This window comes from Falco naumanni, chromosome 14, assembly GCF_017639655.2.
Source record: "Falco naumanni isolate bFalNau1 chromosome 14, bFalNau1.pat, whole genome shotgun sequence".
Classification (NCBI taxonomy): Eukaryota; Metazoa; Chordata; class Aves; order Falconiformes; family Falconidae; genus Falco; species Falco naumanni.
This window is the reverse complement of record NC_054067.1, coordinates 21,082,822-21,104,252: the sequence shown is the minus strand read 5'-3', so window position 1 is coordinate 21,104,252 and position 21,431 is coordinate 21,082,822. Positions and strand designations below refer to the sequence as shown.

Genomic DNA, 21,431 nt, shown 5'->3' with positions numbered 1-21,431 from the left:
GGATGTCAGAAAACTCTTTTTTCCTCTGTTGTTTAATTTCTACCAGCTAATAAAATGCAATGTATTAGCTTAATTCTAAAGAAAAAATAACTTATTTGTGTAAGTGAACAGGTGAAAGGATATTGGAAATCCAAAAAAATAAAATAGTAAAATTACATATGATAGTCCCACTATTTTACTACTTTATCAGGAGTTCTGTTTTTGCATAAACTAGGTTATCCTGTGGGAATTTGGTAAGGTAAAGTCTCTCCAATTGGGAAACCGGCACTTAGCAGTAAAAAAGAAAAAAAGTGGGGGAAAATGCACTTGCTAAGAAAAAAAGGAGTACAAAGTGCCTCTTATTATGCGTATACTTCTTGCAAGTACCTCTAATTACAAAATATACTTAATGTAGCTTGAGTTCTACTCTTACAAACTAAATAACATGTATGTCAAATTAGAGAAATGCTTTTGGCCTTGATGCAGCCATACCTGTAAACAGGTACATACTGCATAACCCAACAAACTGTTGTGTTTTGGAAACTTTTAACATAGAACTCAAGTGGTTTTCCTCTGAAAGATTGTTTTCTGCATGAAAGGCACCAAACTACCCTACAGTTTTTTTATAAAAGTAATATATAAAAGTATTTAAAATTTATAAATTATATATATTTATACAAAATTAAAAATATATATATTAAATATATAAAAGTAATTTATAAAAGTATAAAAGTTTTTTTAAAAAGGTAATTTTGTTACCTAAAGAACAATGCAGTGCTGTGTGCCCTGACACTGGTCAGAAACAGTAGACCCAAGAAGTTCCCTCTGAGAGCTGAATGCCTTTCAATCAATCAAATGAGTTCTCTTGATGGGCACTTGCTGACTTTATTATTATTATTATTTATTTTTTTAAACAAAGAAACTGTACCTCTTAAATGCTGGCCCTGCTGTTAGTCAATAGTGCAGCTCATCTCTTACTGTGCTGTCTCATGACCCTATTTTTTCTTTTAAAGCATGATGGGGATTTTCCAGCTCCTGGTATCATTTATTTAGGCTCCTGCCTGTAAACCCTTACCCTTCCTTTTTCACTTTGTCTCTAAAATGCCTGCTGCACCCCCCCACCTCCCACCCCCAAATTTTTATCTCCCTGCTTATTCCGTATACTTTCTGCTGAGTGAGTCTGCTGCCTGCGGCTCTGCTCTTGGGGATATTCTCTTGCTTCTGACATTTCTGCCTTGCTTCTATGCACATCATATTCTTCAATTCTTGCAGCTTCTTAATGAGACAGGATCACAACTAAAACTTTTACAAGACTAAGTAAAATTGTAATCTGTAGAAATTTATAGGAATTTTGATCTATGTAACCAAAAATCATTAAGAATTTCTCTTTAATATTTTAAAGTAATGACAGTAATTGAACGGTAGGAGATCTGATGCTGCCTTTATTAACAACTGGAGTACACTTCTGAAATGCTACAATTGCATTTGTATTCTGTGCTGAATCTTGGAACATTTATGGATTGTTGCACTAAAATCTGATGACTGGTTAAGTGATTGGTGAAAATTGTGAATTGGAGTTCATAATGTAATGAATTTTTAGGCTAGCAATCTAAAAAAACCCAAAAGAAAGACATTTCAAAACTAACTAAAAAAAAAACAAAACAGGGGGGTTATAGGGTTATCTGTGTTTTCTTTATGCCACTAAATAGAAACTACCACATAAAATAGTTTTAATCTGAATGTCTTAAGGAGCATGTCATTTTACCCTGAGTTACATTATTTTATCCTGAGTTACATTACAAGCAAACTTAATACAGTTTATGGGCAGCTGGAATACAGCCCCAGTCAGTAAGACGTCAATACATTAATGCATTGTGTGTGCATTTGTATATATGGAGAGGGTGTATAGAGTACAAAGTAAGTGTGTTTGTAGATTCATATATACATAAACTTTAAAAAAAAAATTCTAAGCTTGTTATGAGAAAAAATGAGAGGAAACATCAATTCAAACAGTCTGTTCTAAAATTCCACATGTGGAGGGGTGGTAACAGCAGGAGCAATAGTTTCCCTCCCTCTGTCCCTCCATTTGCCCCATTCAGCATGACATGGTTCCCCATCCCGTGCTGGCAGAGCATCTACAACGCTATATACACTGCGTTTTCTTCCTATCTGGATCACAGAAAGCTGCACTCCTGTTTTATCAATATGTGTCAGTGCCACTTTGTACTCTGCGTGTCACCCACTCGCTGGGCCATGTCAATGAACATTGATTTTATTTTTTTTCCTTACATGGTTTTCTTAATTGATTTCTGTTTGGCAATTGGCAGTGTCCAAGTTACATGACCTATTTCTTTCAGGCAGTATTAGCAGGATGTTCCACTCCATCTTAGCTACACGGGTTGTGCAACGCTTTAAACAGAAGCATCTCTAATGTACTGTAGAAATCTCTCAGGTAAGCTTAGGCTCAGTGATGCATCAGGAATTCAGCTGCATGTTGGTCATGAGTTTAGCTGCAGAACAGCTATGTTGCTTCAGGAAACCAAGAGAAATTGCCTTCGCTCAAGCTCTTGGAACACACTCAAAGGGCATGTTGCAATGCCATGTTTTCCATATGTGCTCCCCCAGGGCCTGGCCATCAGCCCACTGGCTTTTGGGGCTGGGGGAGGAGTAGTTGTTTGGGATTACACATCAAAAAGTAACGCCTCTGCTTCTATCATAGTGGTGCAAACCATTATACAGCATATACGTAACTAAGTGCTGGCCCATGAGGGTTTCTAAGTGCAAAAGAAAACAAAAAATAAAGGAGCTACCTGCTGTGTTTCTTCTTCCTTGTCCTAAACCACCTATTAGCTAGACTCTCAAATGCAAATTAATAAAGGCAGGGAAGGCTTACTATTACATGTTTGCCCTCAATATGGTTTTATATCCACGTCACAAATAAACATAAAAAACCCACCCCAAACTAATATTGTGTCTTGGTTAATTCATTCAAACCATCATATTATTTCCAAATAAATTTGGAAAAGCTATTACTTATATGTACAATCACAGATCATAATTTTTCTTCCGAAAGAAAGCTGAATTCAGAGCTTTCTTTAACAAGGGATGACGTATGAGAATCCTATCTAGAAAAGACTCTACACAGGAAGAAGGTGACCTGCAGTAGGAAAGAGGGAGACCTAAGAAATTGGAACAGGGAAAAATAAAAGCATTTAATACACATGCACATAAAGGAAATGACAATACAGTGATATAGAAGTATATATGGTTTGCCATAAAAATTAAATAATATAAAATGCTAGAATAATCTGGTTTATGAAAAGGTAAAATGTAAGTGTAAAAGGTGACAGTATGTCTCAGAGTAGGAGATGAACTTCTGGCACTTTCTTGGGTTTGCTCAAGTCTAAATTTATGTGCTGTGAAAGGAACAGTCATAGGTTGGCTATTTTTCCAGCTTTGATTCTTTGACCATTCTAGAAAGACCTTATTGAGCAGCGTTTTAATTATGAAGAAAATGTGGAATGATGGCTGTGGGGAAAAAAAATCCTATCTTAAACATCAAAGTCCTTTTTTACTAGTGTGGTCAGAAACTGTTCTGTAATTATTTATTTGAAGTGACCTAAATAACATCTGTGGACTAAAAAGTGCAGGCCATTTAGGAATTGGACTGTAATTTTATTAAAGCTGAAATACTAATCTGGATACGTATTGGAGGACTAGTTGCACAAAGGCTGACTCTGAAGTAGTAGTAGGGCCTGGGGAAAATAATTCTTTGATAGACAGTAAAATACATTGGAAAGAAGAAAAAAAAAGAGTACTTTTGAGGTCAGCATGGGTTGCTGTTCAAATCTATGCAAGTAAATTTAATTTAATTAGGACAGTACTGGAGTTAGTATATTGTTAAAGCTACACAAATTAAAATATAAACAGTCTAGTAGGAAGAAAGGCTTTGAAAATGAATGGAAGACAAATGAACATAAAATGAAAAGTATGCTCAAATATAGATTGTATCTGAAGTAATTAAAAGTACTGTTAATTCATAGGCATTCAGCTAGTGAAATTACGCACTGTACTGTGATAGCATTCAAGGAGAAATAAAGATTAGAAAATTTCTCTGTGCAGTTTCTGCAAAAGCTAGCAATGCAAGCATGATGGGTTTTCTGCTGGAAGGCAAAATGAAGTCACCTGTGGATCAACGTGTTTATAACTGGCGTGAATTTAATTTGCTTGCATATTTACTACTTTTTTTAAGCAATGTTTAGGACACAGCTACTAAAAAACCATGCTTTTTTTCCCAAACTTTTTTCTAATGTATTTCTTTTTTAGGCCTCCCTTTTACAAAATTATGACAGTAATAGTATTTTGTTGGTTGGATGGGAGCCATTTGCAATAATTTATTTTGAAGTATGCCATGCTGAAGATGAAGCAGCCAGTCTTTCTTACCTGTGTCTATATCTGTTGATAAGATTGTTTCTTCTGAATTAAAATTATTCAAGTTTTGCTTAAATTAATACTAATTCTTAATGGCCATACCTACAATGATCTCGCTTGAGTTCTTTTTAATCTTTTCTTCTGCTGATACACTTTTTGGATTGTCAATACTATGAGCATACTGGGAAGTATTATTTATTTTTTTTTTTACTTCACCTGATATATCTGATATATAATCAAGTTTCATTTTTAACAAGTCATTTGATATGTCAGATACTTATTTTCCCCCCATATTTCAGAGGTTATTCAAAGGTAATTACCTAGTCTAAAATCTTCATAATATAAATATATTGATGCTTAAATAGACAGAAATAAATCTTTCTTTGAAAGGAAATGTCATCTCTCTTAGTGAGAGACGAAGTGATACTCCATCTCCTCGGTATAATGAGGAACCTGGCACACACATTATTTTTGTCTATACAAACATATATACATCCAGAGAGCTTTATTAATCTCAACTGGAAATGAAGTTCAATTTCTGGCAGTCCATTGCTATCTATTATGCTGTGCCAAACCATTGAATTAATACTATTGAATGGGTTATTTAATTATTTCACATATTAGAAAGGATGTATCATCTTTTGCTTAGTCTAATTAGCCGCTTCATTCTTTTTTAGGTTTTCAAATCATGCAATTTGGAAAAATAAATTATTTTAAGGATTTTCAGTTGGGGCTTTTTTCATCATTTTAAAGTCTGTTGCCAATTTTTGCATTTTTAAAAATATTTAAGGATCAGGATGTTGAAGGAAGATTATTAAGTTTGCACAAACAGTTTGCAGTAGCCTAAAGGACTTTTGTTTAGAGGTATTTTACGTGTGTGTGTGTGTGTAATAGTTTTGTCTTACTGGCAAGAAGTAAGAAACTCAGGGTCTTGCTAAGTTGGAAGAGGAGAACCTTGAATGTAATTATTAACTATTTGTGTAGACTACCTTGCACAAATGAAAATCTTTCACTGTGAAATCATTCACTGTTCCCTTACCAGATGTAACAGCAGCTATGTGAGCTGACATAGAGAAGACAGTAGAGGATGGTTTTTCTTGATGTCATGTCAGTTTTCTCTCCAAGGACTGCTATCTCTACACCAGTTGTTCCATAGTAACACGTGGTTTCCAAAGCTATTGTTTGCACAGTAAGAATGTTCTGGAATACTGCAGCAGTAGCACCAAAAGTAGTATACAGATGTTTAGTAAGTAAAATTTTCAGAGGTACCCAAGCACAGGATTGTTTTAAAGGGAATTTAGAATCGAAGTGACTTATGAATTGGTGTTTTGTGTGTTAAGTTGCACTAAAAACAAGCTTGGGCTCTTTTGAAAACTTTGTCCATTATGAATTTGTCATTCACGTACAGCAATCATGCCTCAGCAGACGAGAGCACATAACTTCTGATGAATGCACAGAACCCTCTGGTTATGTGACATCTGCATATTGTGGAGTCAAACACAGACTGGAAATGGTCCTGTTCAGGTATTCCAATGTGTTGTCAGAACATGAGGTGTATATAATAGAAATTGAGAATGGAGGTTAGCTGCATTTTACTCAAATTTCAGCTACCTGCATACAGTCTGAGAGGGGAAGAGAGTAGCAGCAAGTGGGCTGCAGGTCAGGTGGATTCCAGTAGACCACATCTAATTCTTTTCCACAAGTACTGCATCCAGTTTTAGTGGTATTAGGCTATCAAACATCAGATAAATTACTTCAGGTTGTAAGTATTTCTGTATTCTTCCTACTTAAGCCTGGGATTATTTTAAAAAAAGTTCAGGAAAAATACAAATGTGCTGTATTGACTCCTATTTTTATACCTTGAATTTATGAATTTCAGTTGCCTGTAGAGCAAGACAATGTAAACAGACTAATGAGAGAAAACAGACTTGTTTTCCCTGTCTTTTGACATTGTTGAAAGATTTCCTCTTGTCGCATGACAATTTTTTTTTTTTTTCACAAAATAAGGAGAAACATGTTCTATTCAAACTGTTAAATCTGCTCCAAAGCTTGTAATTTTCTTCTGAAAATGTGTCTGTTTAAGTAGCCATGAGTATGAGGATCCTAATGCATTGTGGGCTAGGCTGGTAATAGGCTACTACAGGAACCTACTGCATGCTTCTGAAAAATAAATGCACTTATTTCCATTTATAAATTTATAAAAGAATCCATTTATTATAATCCATTGCTGTATCTTATCTCTGGTTATGTGTCTGGGTAAACTCAGTGGTATTCTGTCAATGAATGTTTTATTCCTTTTCATATTATGAGTTACTGTCGCTCACTGATGGAGAACAGCACACTATATGTACAATTAAATTGTGTGGCTACTTATGATGCCAATGCAGTAACAGAAATTTATGTAAATGATTAAGTAGGCTAATGATATGGTGCTGGAAAACCACATGTCTGATGCTGTTGACCAGGGCAGGAGGGAAAGTACTGGCTGAAATGCAATCCAAATAGTGTTGGTATACATTGTAATTTGTGTGCAATCTTCTGCCCCTGATTGTACGTTCATTTCTGACATCAGAGATTTCTTTTGAGGTTTAGATCTGGAAGCCAACAGGGTTTTGTTTTGGGTTTTTTTGGTAATTTCAGCTCTTCTGGATATTCACTTTCTTCAAGGCTGATGGTAGTGGTCACAGTTACTGCTAGGGATACAGAAATGGACATTTCCCTTGCATAGTGATAAAAGAAAAAGCTATATAGTAACACTGTTTCACTTCATGGTTGTTTGTGTTGAACATTGCATGTTACAGTGTTAAGTGAATGTCTGTGGCTTATTGCTTTGATTTCTTTGCATTTCAGAAGGCATCCTTTATTGCACAGTATTCAAGTCTGCCAAAACCGGACAGCAGGAGAGGCAGCTTCTTTTTAACCTCATGCCCCTGGTGCCTTGCTCCAATGTTCTGAATTGCTCTGTGTAAGGTGTCTTGTGTCCCAAGCCACAGACTAGCCAAGATTTGGATACTTGATTTGTCTGCAGCGGTGTCTAGATATCCTGTGGTCTCCTAAGGATATATACCTAGTCTTTCTAGACTAATTAGAATTGGCATATCCAATTAGTTTATATGAATTATTGCTTTCCCTAAAACTTCAATGTGAAGTACATGGAATAGCTAGTGACACATTGAATAAATTGTGCAGCAGAGGACTAACATTTTCTTTTCCATCTTTTTCTTTCTACACTAAAGGAAATAAAAAGAAAGATGCTTGTGATATTTGTGTCCTGTCACCTCTTACCTCATGATAAAATGTGGTGCTAGACTTCTGCATTGCTTTTGATGACATTAGAGTGTATGTGATTAATGCTTTCCACTATCTTGTGAGAGATCCTCATGAATGCTACCACAAACATTAATCTCTTTGAGATAAAATAGTGCATTACACCTTTATTTTTCCATTTCTGGATGATGGGGGGGGGGGGGGGTAGGACTTTGAGCTGAGAATGCATTTATGTCACAGGGCCTTGAGGAAAGCGAGTGTTTAATTTTTTGCAAGACTAAGTACAGAAATAAGAGTCAAGTGTTGACCACCTTGAAGGGATGAAGCTCGAAATTTTAGTGTGGGAACTGGTGCAAATCAGGTTAAATTTTTTAGATCACTCTGGTTTTGTAACACTGGCCAAACTTATAAATCTAGTAAGACATGTTGTTCATAAAAACACCACTAGAACACTATCCTTTTGTACGAGAGTTAAATTAATTAAATTCTAAATTCTGGAGTGCTCAGTGGTATCTCTTCCATTCTGATAGTTTATTGCAAACATGGAAATAACACTTCAAGCAGTGTTTAGGGAAGGAAAACTTAGTTTTTCTCAAATCACGATTGCAGCACAGCGGGCTTTTATGCTTTCGGTCAGAAACTAACATATGTTTTTGGTGTATTGCTACATAACACTTAATTTTGTACTATTGCGTTAAACATTTTAATATATAATTTAAATCCATTAGCCAGCTGAAATTTGTAATTTTGACTTAGCATGCTTTATTAGAAGTCTTTACCAAAGCTGTTTGAATTCCCATACATGTTTGGGTGTGAGAATAATTCTCAAAGCAGATGAGATATTTTTGTGACTGTCACCCATGTCTGCACCAGTCCATCCCTGTAGCACCTCTAATAAGTTTTAGTCAACGTCAATCAAACTTGATGGAGCAGTTAAGTCCACAAGGATTCCTGCAAGTGCTGTGGTAGTCAGCAGTTCGCTAGGGGGGTGTATCCTAAAGTGGTGACTTTCTGGGAGGAAATGTGCTTGATCCTTGGGGAGAGGCACTGGCCATGTGGCCAGTGGCGAGTCCGTGCCTGTGTCCTCTGCAGCCAGCTCACGTGTGGCTCTCCCCGGCTCCCGAGCCTGTGCTATCAGCCTCTATTTGTAGGCAGACGGCATGGGAGTTTGTGAAGGCGGGGGTGTGGGCATGACCAGGACACAGACCATTGAAAATCAGCCCTTTTCAGCACCGCTGCTTGCTAAACGATCTGGTATTACGCTGCGATTTTAAAGCCTGTGCGTGACTGCTGGTTTGCTAGTATTGCAATAGCTTATGCTTGCAGCATGCCAGCACTGAAAACCCTAGAACTAGAATAATGCAGGCAGTGAAAGATGGTTCATTGACTGAATCCAGCTAATGGAATATTGATTCAGACCTAGGTAATTACACTAAATAGTAGGGGGAAGGTATATTAGATTAAAGAGCGTACAAGTTTCTATTTTTGGAACAAAAGGAAAGAATAATACACACTATTGCAGGAAGACATTAACTTTTCCCCACTAAATTAAAAAAGTATTATTCCACTAAGTAAAATTTTAAATTACTTAAAATAACCTAAAAGTTCAGTTGTTTACAGAAATGTTCTTGGCTTGCTCACATGTTCAAAGTCTTAAACATCAAAGAAATTGTTGTCTCTGTAATGGTCTATGTGAAATACATTGGTAATTTGTAGTCTTTTAATGAAAAATAATTGCACTACTACTTATATGGTATTTAAAATAGGTAGAAACAATATTATGAGCATTTTAAATTAGCTTTTATTATTTTTTTCTAAGGCTGTAAGGGTTTTCTTGAGTTTTTTTGGTGTTTGCTTGTTTTTTTCTGGAAAGGAACACATCTGATTTATTGCTTATGTGTTTCAGTTGAAAAATCTTCTTTCCCTTGCAGAAAAAAATAGTTAATTTTTTATTTAGGATCCTGATTTGAAATCTATAAAGAATGATGCAATGCATGTTATATTGCACTGGTAGGAAGCACTATACTGTAGAGATCCTCTGTGCAAAGGAAATAGAGGGAGTACGTCAGTGTAAGTTAAGAATGATGATTTTTTTTCCCTGTGAAAAATTGCTTTTCTCATTTGCAAGGAGCAATTTATTTCATAAATTCCCAGTAAGTTATTTTTCACACTGCTCTGTGTTACAGTATCAATTACTATAAGCTGCCTGAATTCCTAAGTAATTATCTGTGATCAGTTATTGTGATAAATTCATATGCATGCAAATACATATATGTATGCACATGCATATTCATGTAATTGTTGTTGACTGAGTTTCTTGAGCAGCCTTCAGCAAATTCATAATAAAAATAGATAAATTAACTTTTTTCATATTCTTATTAATGCCCATTCAAAAGAATCTTTTTACTAGTTTAATTTTTGTATGGTTCTCTCTGAATTGTTGTGAATATATGTAACATATCTTTCCTGAATTGATATAATTTTTACATGGAACTATCAATACTGCAAGAATCTAAGCTAAATGTCAGACTGAAGTGAAATGGTCAGTGTTGACATTCTATTTCCAAAAGACAAGCCTATCATTTATTCTCTGAACTTTGAATAATTCACCACTGATTAAGATTTTAATTCTGTGTTTTGCACTGTATCTCTTATCCTCTCTAGTCTTGCATTTCTGTCTTATAATTCATTTTAATAGGTACTTTCAAATGAGAAAATGAGACTTCCTATGATTGAATGGTTGTTTCTTTACACACACCTATGATTATTATGAAAAAAATAACAAAGTTTAATTGGTCACAAGGTTTTAGTAACGAATAATAAAGGTTTGTGGTTATTGAGCAGTGTACTACATGTGTATGGCTTTATTAGATATTGCTGAAAAGGATGCAGCACATGAATAAATATCAGAGAGTACTGGAAATGCATAGTAAAGGTTTGAGACATTCTGCCCTTGAAATAAAGTCAGTGGAGTTCCCTTAATTAGCAACAGGAAATTTAAAGAAGAATTTGGGTGTAATTTTGTTATTTGTGAGAGACATAATGTATTGGCAGTAGCACGCAGCATGGCGCACAGTAGGAAACAGCAATTGCAGGCATGGTGGTGACTAATGCAGGCAATATTTGGTAATCATTTTTAAAAGTGAGCAGACCACGGTCCAATATCTGCCAGTCATCCTTTGGTCTTGTTTGTTTATCATGATATCCCCAATCAGCATATACCTCATAGCTTGTTTTCATACACATATGGAGGAGGTCAAGCCATCACAGATGTCTGGCTTACATATGTTGTTTAATTACAGCCATATGCAGATTAGTCCTTACTTAATACTGAAGTGATTGGAAAGAATTTATCTTGTGATGTGAAAAGAAGCCACGAAATAGACTAACTTGCTTCATCCTCTCAGGTCTTGCTTTCATGTGCATCGGAAAAGAAATGCTGCCACAGCTTTATTTTCCTACTGGTGTTTTTTCTGAGAGTTGACATTGAAGCTATTAAATATGCACAGATGTTAGCTTGACAGAGGAGAAATGGTGTATGGATGGTGTAATACATTCACCATTTTATGTTAGTCTGTTTATGAGAAGGTTTCATTATTTCATGCTGCTGTAATATTACAGGTTTGCTCAAAAAATATGAGAAAACATTAAACGCATTTTGAAATGGAGAATTTTATTAAAATGCAAACGCACTTCCAGGGAGTTTAGATCTGAACTCTTAATGAATGTGGGGTTAAGCAGGAAATATGAATTAGAGGTACAGTGGGAGAGCAGTGATGAGCAGCTCAGAAGGATGCTGCTGAAGTTGAAAGGAAAAGTAGTAAAAGCATTCTTTTTCAGATAAACTGAAGTACTATTCTAAGCATAGGTTAGGATCAGTCTCTCCTGTTTTTGAAACTGGTGGTTCATTGCCTCCACAGAAATAACTATTGATGGTTCAGACCTGTAAATGACCATGCTCCACTTTACAGCTGAAATGAGACAAATTCTCCTTTCAAAGGAAATCCCTTCTCTTCAAACTTTCCTTCTTAAAACTTTTGTGAGAATCGGCATTAAACAGACAAATGGAGGTTTCAGTGTTTTAGATTATCCCAGGCAAAAAGTAGAATATGTAAAACAGCTGATCCCCAATATATCGTTAGTCCTGTTTTGTTTGTAACATCACATGACTTCAATATAACAAATTATCTGTTATATCTAAATCATATCTTTTTGATCTAGAACATACAAAAGTTTGTTTGGACTGCATATTGTTTAATAAATCTTAAAACATTGTTCTTGCCTACTATTGTTCTATAGTCCCTGCTGCACACCTCTAGTTTAGTTCTAAATAGTTATTTATTAAACAGAAATGTACAGATATAATATATAGCAAGGTATAGGTATTTAGACTACTTAAAAACAGGAAAAAAATCAAGTACTTGCTGAATTACTGATCTAAACCTGAAGAATATATTAAGGTTTTATATGCTAAAAACTAAATGAAATCTCTTCAAGGGGTAGAGAAAATAAAAGGAAGAAAAAAGAAAAAAAAATACGGGAAAAATGAAATTAAGGTATTCCTTAAATATGGCCAGCAGACTCAGAGTGTTGTGATCTTTCAAAATATATTTGGGTATATTACATACAGAAGTGTGAACCTTCTGTATGTTGAAAGCCTCAGACCAGTGGCCAGAGTCACGTGGGACCAGGTGTTGTGATCAAGCCATTTTTATTTGCATAAAAGTACGCTTTCTTTATACTTGACTTTATTATGGCAATAAGCAAATTACATAATTGAACAGCAGATTTCATGTTGTTACAGATCTTAACCAAAAATTGCATTGATGATGTGTCATGATGTGCTGGATCATACTGTGTGATCACATAGTATGCTGAGATATAATTTTGAAGTGCATTTTAAGAAAATGCACACTTTTCACAGTGATTAGCCTGATAGAGGTACTTCTGTATTTGATTTTTTGCTGGACTTTTTTTAAATGCCTATGCTGATTCACTTGAATCACTTTCCTCATATTTACTTTCCTCATATCTTCTCATGTTTTAGATACTTGTACCATGGTAATGTATTCTCATTCTCTGTATATAGATAGATATGTATACATACATAAACAGAAACATTAAAATGTTCTGGCTTATTCAAGCTTACCCAATTAGAGAGAGTATTTGGATATTACACAGTTTAAATCACATTGCCTCCATTAGGATTAAGCAGACCAAGAAGGCTTTACACAGTTTGTTCAGAGACCTGTAGCAAGAACTACAATGTAGAAGCTACTTGAAAAATGTTGAGGCAGTAGATAAGGACGCCAGTGAATTCTTGATTATCCTAACCATTCAACAATAGAAACTACTATACTGTGCGGGTTTAGCCTGGCCTATAGTGAGTCAGGTCTTGTCATAATCGGTGACCCTTTGGAGATCCATGAACAACAAGCCTACACACTATGTCTGTGGTCTTCTCTTGATCATCTTTTATCTGTAGTCATTTCAAGGTCCAGTCCAACCACGTGTTTTGCATGTTTTCAGAGGAAGTATCTGCAGGAATATAACTGCATCTTCTGCTTTTCTCTAACTCTGTTCTTTTTACCAGATGTCCAGTCATTTGAGTCTCTTGACACTTAAACATAAATTTTAAAATCTATTTAAATACCATATTCTAAACAATGTTTCAGAGGCTGGTCTTATGGTCTTTTTGAGTCTGATTTTTAAAGGAAAGACTATGATGTTCTAAATCTTATCTGAAATCAGAAACACATGGCTTTTTCAATAAAATACGATTCAAGACATTTTAATTATGCTTCATTGCCTTTATATATATATATATCAATTACAATGGAAATAGTAAAGCTTCTGGAAGTAAAAAAACACAATGCAAATGTCAAGTTTTAAAATAAGGTTAAAATGTTTAATCTTAGCACTATATCTACTGAATGTATACCTTCCTATTATAGATACGAAGTGCTTTGAAGCACTGTGGTAAGTTCCAAATTATAGACTAAGGAGACAATAAAAAATTGTGACACAATTTCCTTCTGAAAGGTAAGATAATTATAATGAAAGAGAGCACAAGGGGGAGAAAAATGGCACAGAAAAGAATCTATGTGTTTCAGATAATATGTTCTAATTTGTATTATGATGTTGCATTTTTGCAAAGTATTACCATAGTTATTAATAAATTCCATACTTTTATGAAATATCAATGTGTCCAGTGCACATAAACTAGATTATAATACTGCAGTTTAATTGTCATAATAAACTGATAGGCAAATGTTATTAAAGATAGTGAGAAGGATTGTTTTAGTGTTGCTAATTTACTGATTTAGAATGAGAAAAGCTTTTAAAGAAAAAGCTGAAACCTATTTGGGCAATGTTTTACTTGAACTGCAGTCCCCAGCCATTAAGATGAATATATTAAGAAAATACATTTATAGTTTTCAAAACAACAGGGGCTAGGATTTTATATATTTTTAAAATACATAAATTATTGAATATTTTAGTTTAGGTAGCACATATCCAGATGTGCCCTCTGTTTTTTCCTTTCTCTAATGCAGAGGTAAGCACATTTCTTCAATAAGCTAGGCTTCTTTTTGTAATTTGGGAAACTGATCCTGATTAATATGGATATAGGTATAATTTTGTGTTTTAATACGTTTTGGCATGCAGTACAGCATCTCCTTGCTATAAAGTAACTGGAACAACCATTGTCAAAATAAGTGTGGCCAGCAGGTCGAGAGAGGTGGTTCTGCCCCTCTGCTCTCGTGAGCCCGCCCTGCAGTGCTGCCTTCGGCTCCGGGGCGGACTTGGAGCTGTTGGGGTGAGTGCAGAGGAGGTCGGGAACGTGAGCAGGGGGCTGGAGCCCTCTGCTGTGAAGATGGGCTGGGAGCTGGGGTTGCTCAGCCTGGAGATGAGAAGGCTCCGGGGAGACCTTGTGGCACCTTCCAGTACCTGAAGGGGCCGACAGGAAAGCTGGGGAGGGGCTTTGTACGGGGGGGTGCAGTGACAGGGCGGGGGGGATGGCTCTAAGCTGACCGAGGGCAGACTTAGGGCAGATACTGGGAAGAAATTCTGCCCTGTGAGGGCGGCGCTGGCAGAGGCTGCCCAGAGCAGCTGTGGGTGCCCCATCCCTGGGGGTGCTCAGGGCCAGGCTGGACGGGGCTGGGGGCAACCTGGGCTGGTGGGAGGTGTCCCTGCCCCTGGCGGGGGGTTGGGGCTCGGGGGGCTGTCAGCTCCCTCCCAGCCCAAACCATTTGATGATTCTAAACAAGACCTCAGTTCTGAGGCTTCGGATACTGGTAATCAGCAAATGGTCACAGGCAATGAAGCATTACGTTTTCCCCAGGATGCGGTATACGATGTATTTAGTGCAGTGCATCAGAAATGGACAGGTCAACAAACCCCAGGTCCCAGCACGCTGTAAGCGTCAGCTATGCCAAAGGTGTAACTTAGCAGACTACAAGTCAGTTCTCTTTTCTCCCTGCATCCCACTCCAGCAGAACTTTACTACCAAATGTAATACACTAATAACAAGGTGTAATTCATTCTTTTTCAGCTGAATGTGTCACCTCTGTTGACACAGGATACCAATCTAGATATTTTAGCACTTTATCTGAAATCTGTAATAAATACTTGGTTCCACAGAATATGACCCACTAAGGTTTAATACATACTTTTATTTCAGTATTTTAAATGCTAGTGTAAAACCTGCTTACTTGTTCACATAATTTCAACTGAAGGACTTTCGTGATTTACATTAAAAAAATATTTTACCTCCTTCAAATTGCTATATATCTAAAGGATATTCAGCTTGTAAATTCTTTTTAAAGAAGAAAAAATCTACACACCTGACAGAAATGCACTGCCTTGCATACTTTAACTTCATACTATTTTGACAACTTCAGTTTTAAGTTGTATTATAAAAACATCACCAGAAAATTTTAACAGCTTTACCTGATGAAATCAAGGAGATATTTAGAGAAAGAAGTACTTTAGGTTTCTACTGTGTTTTCTGTTAGGCTCTTAACATTTAAAAACATACCTCCAGAAAGGAAATAAAAAATAAAGTGTGTTTTGATGATTTTCATTCTGTTTAAGTGCCAGGACTATTTATGCTAAAATCTAGTTTATGACTATTTTGGATTTTTGCTCTTATTAAAGGGGCTGTTTGCCTGTTTTTATTCATTAAGTGCTAAATGACTATATGCTATCACAAACACTCTCGTTTTCATTGTGAAGATGTGGCCTTTGTGGGGGCAGCATACAGAGTGATGTAGACCGCAGGGAGTTACAGGATCCCATCTGGCACATCCTGTTTTCCCAAAGGAGATTCCTGAAGCGCAGAGCTGCTTGGGGAATCCTTTGCTAGTCGGCTGAGCCCCACGCTGTGGCTGAGCCCCAGGGGGACAGGTGGGCAGAGGTCTTGTGCTTCGTTGGGAGCACGGGTGCGTGCGGGTCCCCGGGGAGCAGGCAGGCTGGCGGGGGGGAGCAAGCAGCCTGGGAAGGACCGGCCTGCCTTCCCAGCCAAGGAGGGGCCGGGCATCCTTGCAGAGCTGCATCAGGTGTTGCAAATCCACAATAACTTTAAGTCAATTTACATGTCATCTGAGAATGGGTTGAAAACCAGTCTGCAGTGGGGAAGATGTGCTTGAAGATTGAGATTTTAGATTAATTTCCTAACCCTGTTGGTTATACAGTGGTGCTGGGACTCAGGAAGAGGACATGCAGCATCTTTCTGTGGTAGTTCACAAATAGGTCAGCTTAAAGCAACTGGGAAGCTGAGCTCTGAGGAGGAGCAGAGTGTGCCATGAGTGCTGCTTTTGGGATGGGCTCGGAGGGGGAGCAGCCTGCTGCACTGAGGGGCAGGGTGGTACCCAGAGGGCCAAAGGCACTCGGTAATGGTCCTGAGGTCTCGTCTGAAACAGACCTGCAGCTATGGCTCCCACAGGGGACTGACTGAGAAAGTGTGGGGATTCTTTCAGTTTATGCATAAAACATAAGAATGGTAGTGTAGCACAATATTTAGGTTGTGGTATTTTAAATGCCTTAACGTGGTAAATTTCATGAAAGATGCTGGAATATCACTCAGAGTTGTTTCCATTAATATCCTCAGTCAGATCTACTGCTCTGCCCTTTTAATTCTCTGAACCTGACAGTTCAGTGGATATTGCAACATTCTCAAAATATCACCTACAGAAAAAGCTGTATATGCCTTTTTATACATGTATTTATACATATATTACACTGACTACTTACATGAATGACATCAATAAAAACTACTATAATTAAAAATAAACCTGTTTTTAAGGTAATTTAAAGTCATTACTTATGCAATATAAACCTTTTAGCTAAAATTATATCCCATGGCAAAAAAAAATTCTGTGTGAGCATATTTTTTTACCTCTGTGGGTCAGATTATAAGAAAACACTTTCATTATATAAGTGCCTTTAAGTATATAATGCTGGGGTGGTGGTGGTGGTGGTGTTTCCACAGAAGAAATAAACTCTTCTTATGATGTAGGTATTTCTTGCTCTGCTTTTGATCTTCAAATGTTAGTGTTTACAAAAAATTGATTAGCACTTACCTTTTTTTTTCCATCTTATTTGTTATTTATCTTGTTTGCTACATTAATTTGGCCTATTTTATCTCAGTGGCTAACATTTTCACAGATAATTTTATTAATGTAAAATACTAATTTGCGATGTTATTACATACCTACAATGAGATATGAAAACACCCAAAGCCTCAGCTGAAGACTTTTTTCATTCCACTTCTTTGAATATGTAAAAAGCACAGCTGTTATATTGTCAGATAGATAAAAAAGTACTCATTTTTTGCACTGTCTTTTAAAAATGGAACTTCCAACCAGAATTTATGTACAAAAGAAGAAGTTTTAGCTGGAATTGTGATACAGACCCAGAGTGGGCGGGTTCATTGTCACAGTGTGTTTAGCTATTTTTGCATTTTGGATTTATGACATGAAAAGCAGGCATGATTTCATGTTTTTCGATTTCCTGTATGCATTTTTAACTATATGGGATATTCAGCAATTTATGTCTTCCATCATATCTTCTACTCTGCACTAGTAAAAACAACAGCCTATTTCAGGTTGTTCAAAAAAACCTGGTATTCTCTCATGTCTTCTGAATTCTAACACTTCTGACAACAGCCACCTGTTTTTTCTGTGCTTAAAAAAAAAAAAAAAGTCAAGTGCAAAAGCCCTGGAGGTGATCTGTCCTGTCTCTTGCCTCCTGCCACCCCACAGTAACCCTAATCACTAGGAACACAAACCGGCATCTCAAACTGTACAGGAGAGTACTAGGCGGATGGCAGGAACCTTCTCTGATAGTCTGAAAATCTGAGGACTAGAGAATGAAATTGCTAAAATTGTAAACTGTTTTACAGACAGCAAGCAGACTTGTCCTTAAACCTCAGCCGGTTGTACATCTCACTAAGTGTCACTTTAAGCACATCTTCATCTTGGCATTATTGCTAATGATATTCTTCTATAAGCTTGTCTGGCTCTGATCTCACATTTCTGTTTAATTTCTACCTCTTGAAATTCTTTCCAACTCCTCTCATTGAATCGGGCATCAGGAACTGCTGAGCTCAAACCTAAAATATGCTACTGAGTCAGTCTGTAACTGAACAAATCAGATAATCTCTGTGTAACTCCTGTGTGAAGCTAATAATGCTAGCACATATTACAATCCGTGGACATACAGAATTTTTTACTGTTTGAATGGTGCTTTTATGTGAAGAAGCTTAAGCCAACATTTAATAAATTTGCCAGTCACATCTTTCTGTGTTCAAGATGTGCTGTTACTTTGGCCCTTTCTTCCAGCAGTCACCGTTTCTGCAATATACCTGTCAGGCCCGTTTTACTGAAATGGAGTGTAGTCAGCTTTAGTCGTTCTATTCCCACTAAGCAGTTTTGCCATCCAGATTCCATGATAGCTTGACCAACTGTACAGCTGTGTAGTTCTAGGCAGACAGCGTTTAGGGTTGCTTTAATAGTCAGTATTCATTCTCTAAACCTGTATGTCCATTTCCACTAATGGAGTAATTTGGTAAGAAAGATTATGTAACAACTTTAAGCATCATGAAACAAAACCAGGGAATGGAGCAAACCATGCTTCACACCCCCCCCCCCCCCCCTTTTGGTATGAAAAATAATCCTGCCTATGCTAAAGGCACCCTCTTGTCCCTTTTAGAGTATTTTGTTTGGGTTTTTTTTCTTTCTTCTTAAATCAGAAATCATATCTAGGATTTAGAGTGCAAGAAAGAAATCACCTGCCAGGAGACAGAATTTTGCAGGCTTGGGAGCATCATTTCTGTGGTGTGTCTCACAATAGCAGCACGTATTTAACACAGTGAGGGCAGAATATATGGCTGTGAAAACTGAAGTCTGATATGGTAGCTGTGATAGCGATTTAGTCTGGCAGGTTTGAGACTGTCTCTGTTAGAATCATGCAGATGAGATACTTACGGGAATCAGAATAGATCTGGATACTTGCAGTATCACATATATAGAACAGGGCTACCCACCTTATCACAAACTGCAACTCTTCCATCTGGGTTTTCAAGCACATTTGCTGAATCATAATCGATCCAGTCTAAATTTGTGTGTGTACCCACCTGCTGGCTCTTTTCTTCTCTGGAACAATCTCTTCTCTATCCTCTCACCTTGGTTGCTGGCTGGGCAAGCCCGAAAGGGGCCATAGTCCTTCAGTAGTTTTCTAATGTACTGCCATGGTGGGGCTCATGCAGCTTCGTGGCACCAGAGCTTCAGCCTAGTAAATGGACTGCACAGGAGGCGGGGGTGGAGGGGGGAACGTGTGCAGCTGACATGAGGTTAGCTGTGGTGCAGAAAATTAGGATGAGGTGATACTTTGAAGGATTATTATTAACCATTCTTTTCCCACCCTTGTAATGTGTTGTTGAGTGTGCAAAATCAAAATCTTTCTGAGGGGAAACTAAGCCCTGCCTAGCTGGTTGCTAGCTGGTAAAAGCACCCCAACGTGTCCACTTGGTCATCGTCTTGGCACAAGTAGAAGTTGAGAGAAAAATAGAGCAGAGGAGGGAATTCCTTCAGTGCTTTAATAAGAGGGGAAAAAAAAAAAAAGAAAAAAGAAAAAAAAAGTTTAGCTGCAAATATTAACCAGATGGCATACTAATACCAAATACAACTTGCTTTTTAACTTTAAACTTTTCCAAAATAGAATGACTGACTTTAGTGGTGCTGTTGTTAACTGTACAGTATTTGTTCTGGAAAAAAAGATGAAGAGAATTGTTCTCATCTGTAGCTAAACCAGTGTAACTTTTGTTTGTCTCAACATTCAATCTTAAACTGGATGCTTCCAAACCTAACTGACTTTTTGTGATGCCTTAGGCATGATATGTATACAACAAATTAATTCTGTCCCTATTATTTAAAATAATTTTAAAATCTGAATTCTTTGCAGTGAGCTAAGTAAGAAAGCAAAGTGTTTCCATTTCTTGTAGGTTGCCCTCCAGACTGCAGGCAGGTGGCTGGATTTATTTTTCAGAGTGAACTTTGGGAAGGAAAATGGCTGGCAGAGAAGGCATATTCCCAAGTACCAGCTGTAACTGGTCCAAACAACTTTACCAAACAGTCGTTTGTATTTTGTTTGACCTAGATACAAGCCCAACTCAGAAGCTTATTATTGGTCAATGCTTTCTTTTTTTTTTTTTTTTTTGGTGTTGGAAATTATCATTTCTAACACAAATATCCATATTGACATCCTTGAAGACTGTGTATTTTTCGCAGTTCTTTATTTTCTGTTTTGAGGAAGAAGTTTAGGTAAAAAAAATTACGTGATATTCAAGATCAGTCATTCTCTGTAAAATATACATGGCTGAAACAAATAGTGGGCAATTAATTCAAACTCTGAAAGCTAATTTTGTTTAAATGTTTATTAAATTCTTTCATGTGCTACATCCTGTGGTGGCAGCAGGAACTCTGGGTTCATTTCAGTGTGTCTGAGACTTTCTATGTGAATTTGAGTGAATTATTTAATGTATTCGAGGTGAGATATCTTTGTGTTTGTTATCTGGGTCTAAGCACGGAATTGGCTTGATGATAAAAGAACAGAGGGTGAGGGAATGCAGAAAAAGAGGAAAGGGGACTTATGTATGGAAAACTTTACTTAGATTCAACACCTCCCCCCAACCCCAACAGAATTAGAACAGAAGAAAATCCATTAAGAGCTGTTAAATATGAAGACACTGTCACTGACTGAAGTATCTGAACCACCAACAGCTGTTACTACATGCCTGCTTTTTCCTCAGATCCTTCCCTATGCAGCCGTTGAAGACAGGAGTACCATGTCTTTGCTCTGACCTGATTTGACTGTTCGCATATTACATTGCATGTGGGAGAGCTGCTCACCAACAACAGCAGGGTTCAGGGAGGAATTTTCCTGTAAAAGCCTATCGCCAAGGCCATGTAAGATCTCATACCTTATTCACAGCATGAGTAAAAGGGAAGCTCTGCTAAGTCTGAGTTATTACAGGTTACTAGAGGGACTTACACAAATCTGAATGAGAGCCAGTGCAGTGGGACTGCTAAAGACATGCTCTCAGAGGTAACAAATACACCGAATGGTTAACACTGAACTGTAGCAGTAGGGGATAGTGGACTGACTCATCTTCACTTCTTGAAACTGGGAAACATCATGAGACTCAGCATACAGGGATTCTTTTTGCCTTCCCCTCAGTGACTTAGTTGGACCAA

At 37.1% G+C, this 21,431-nt stretch overlaps 1 protein-coding gene across 3 annotated transcripts in view; it reads left to right on the top strand.

Moving 5' to 3' along the window:
* The window catches only part of LOC121097573 (connector enhancer of kinase suppressor of ras 2-like), a 210,165-nt gene that overhangs the window by 73,340 nt on the left and 115,394 nt on the right, over window positions 1-21,431 (top strand). The gene's annotated exons all lie outside the window — the stretch shown is intronic.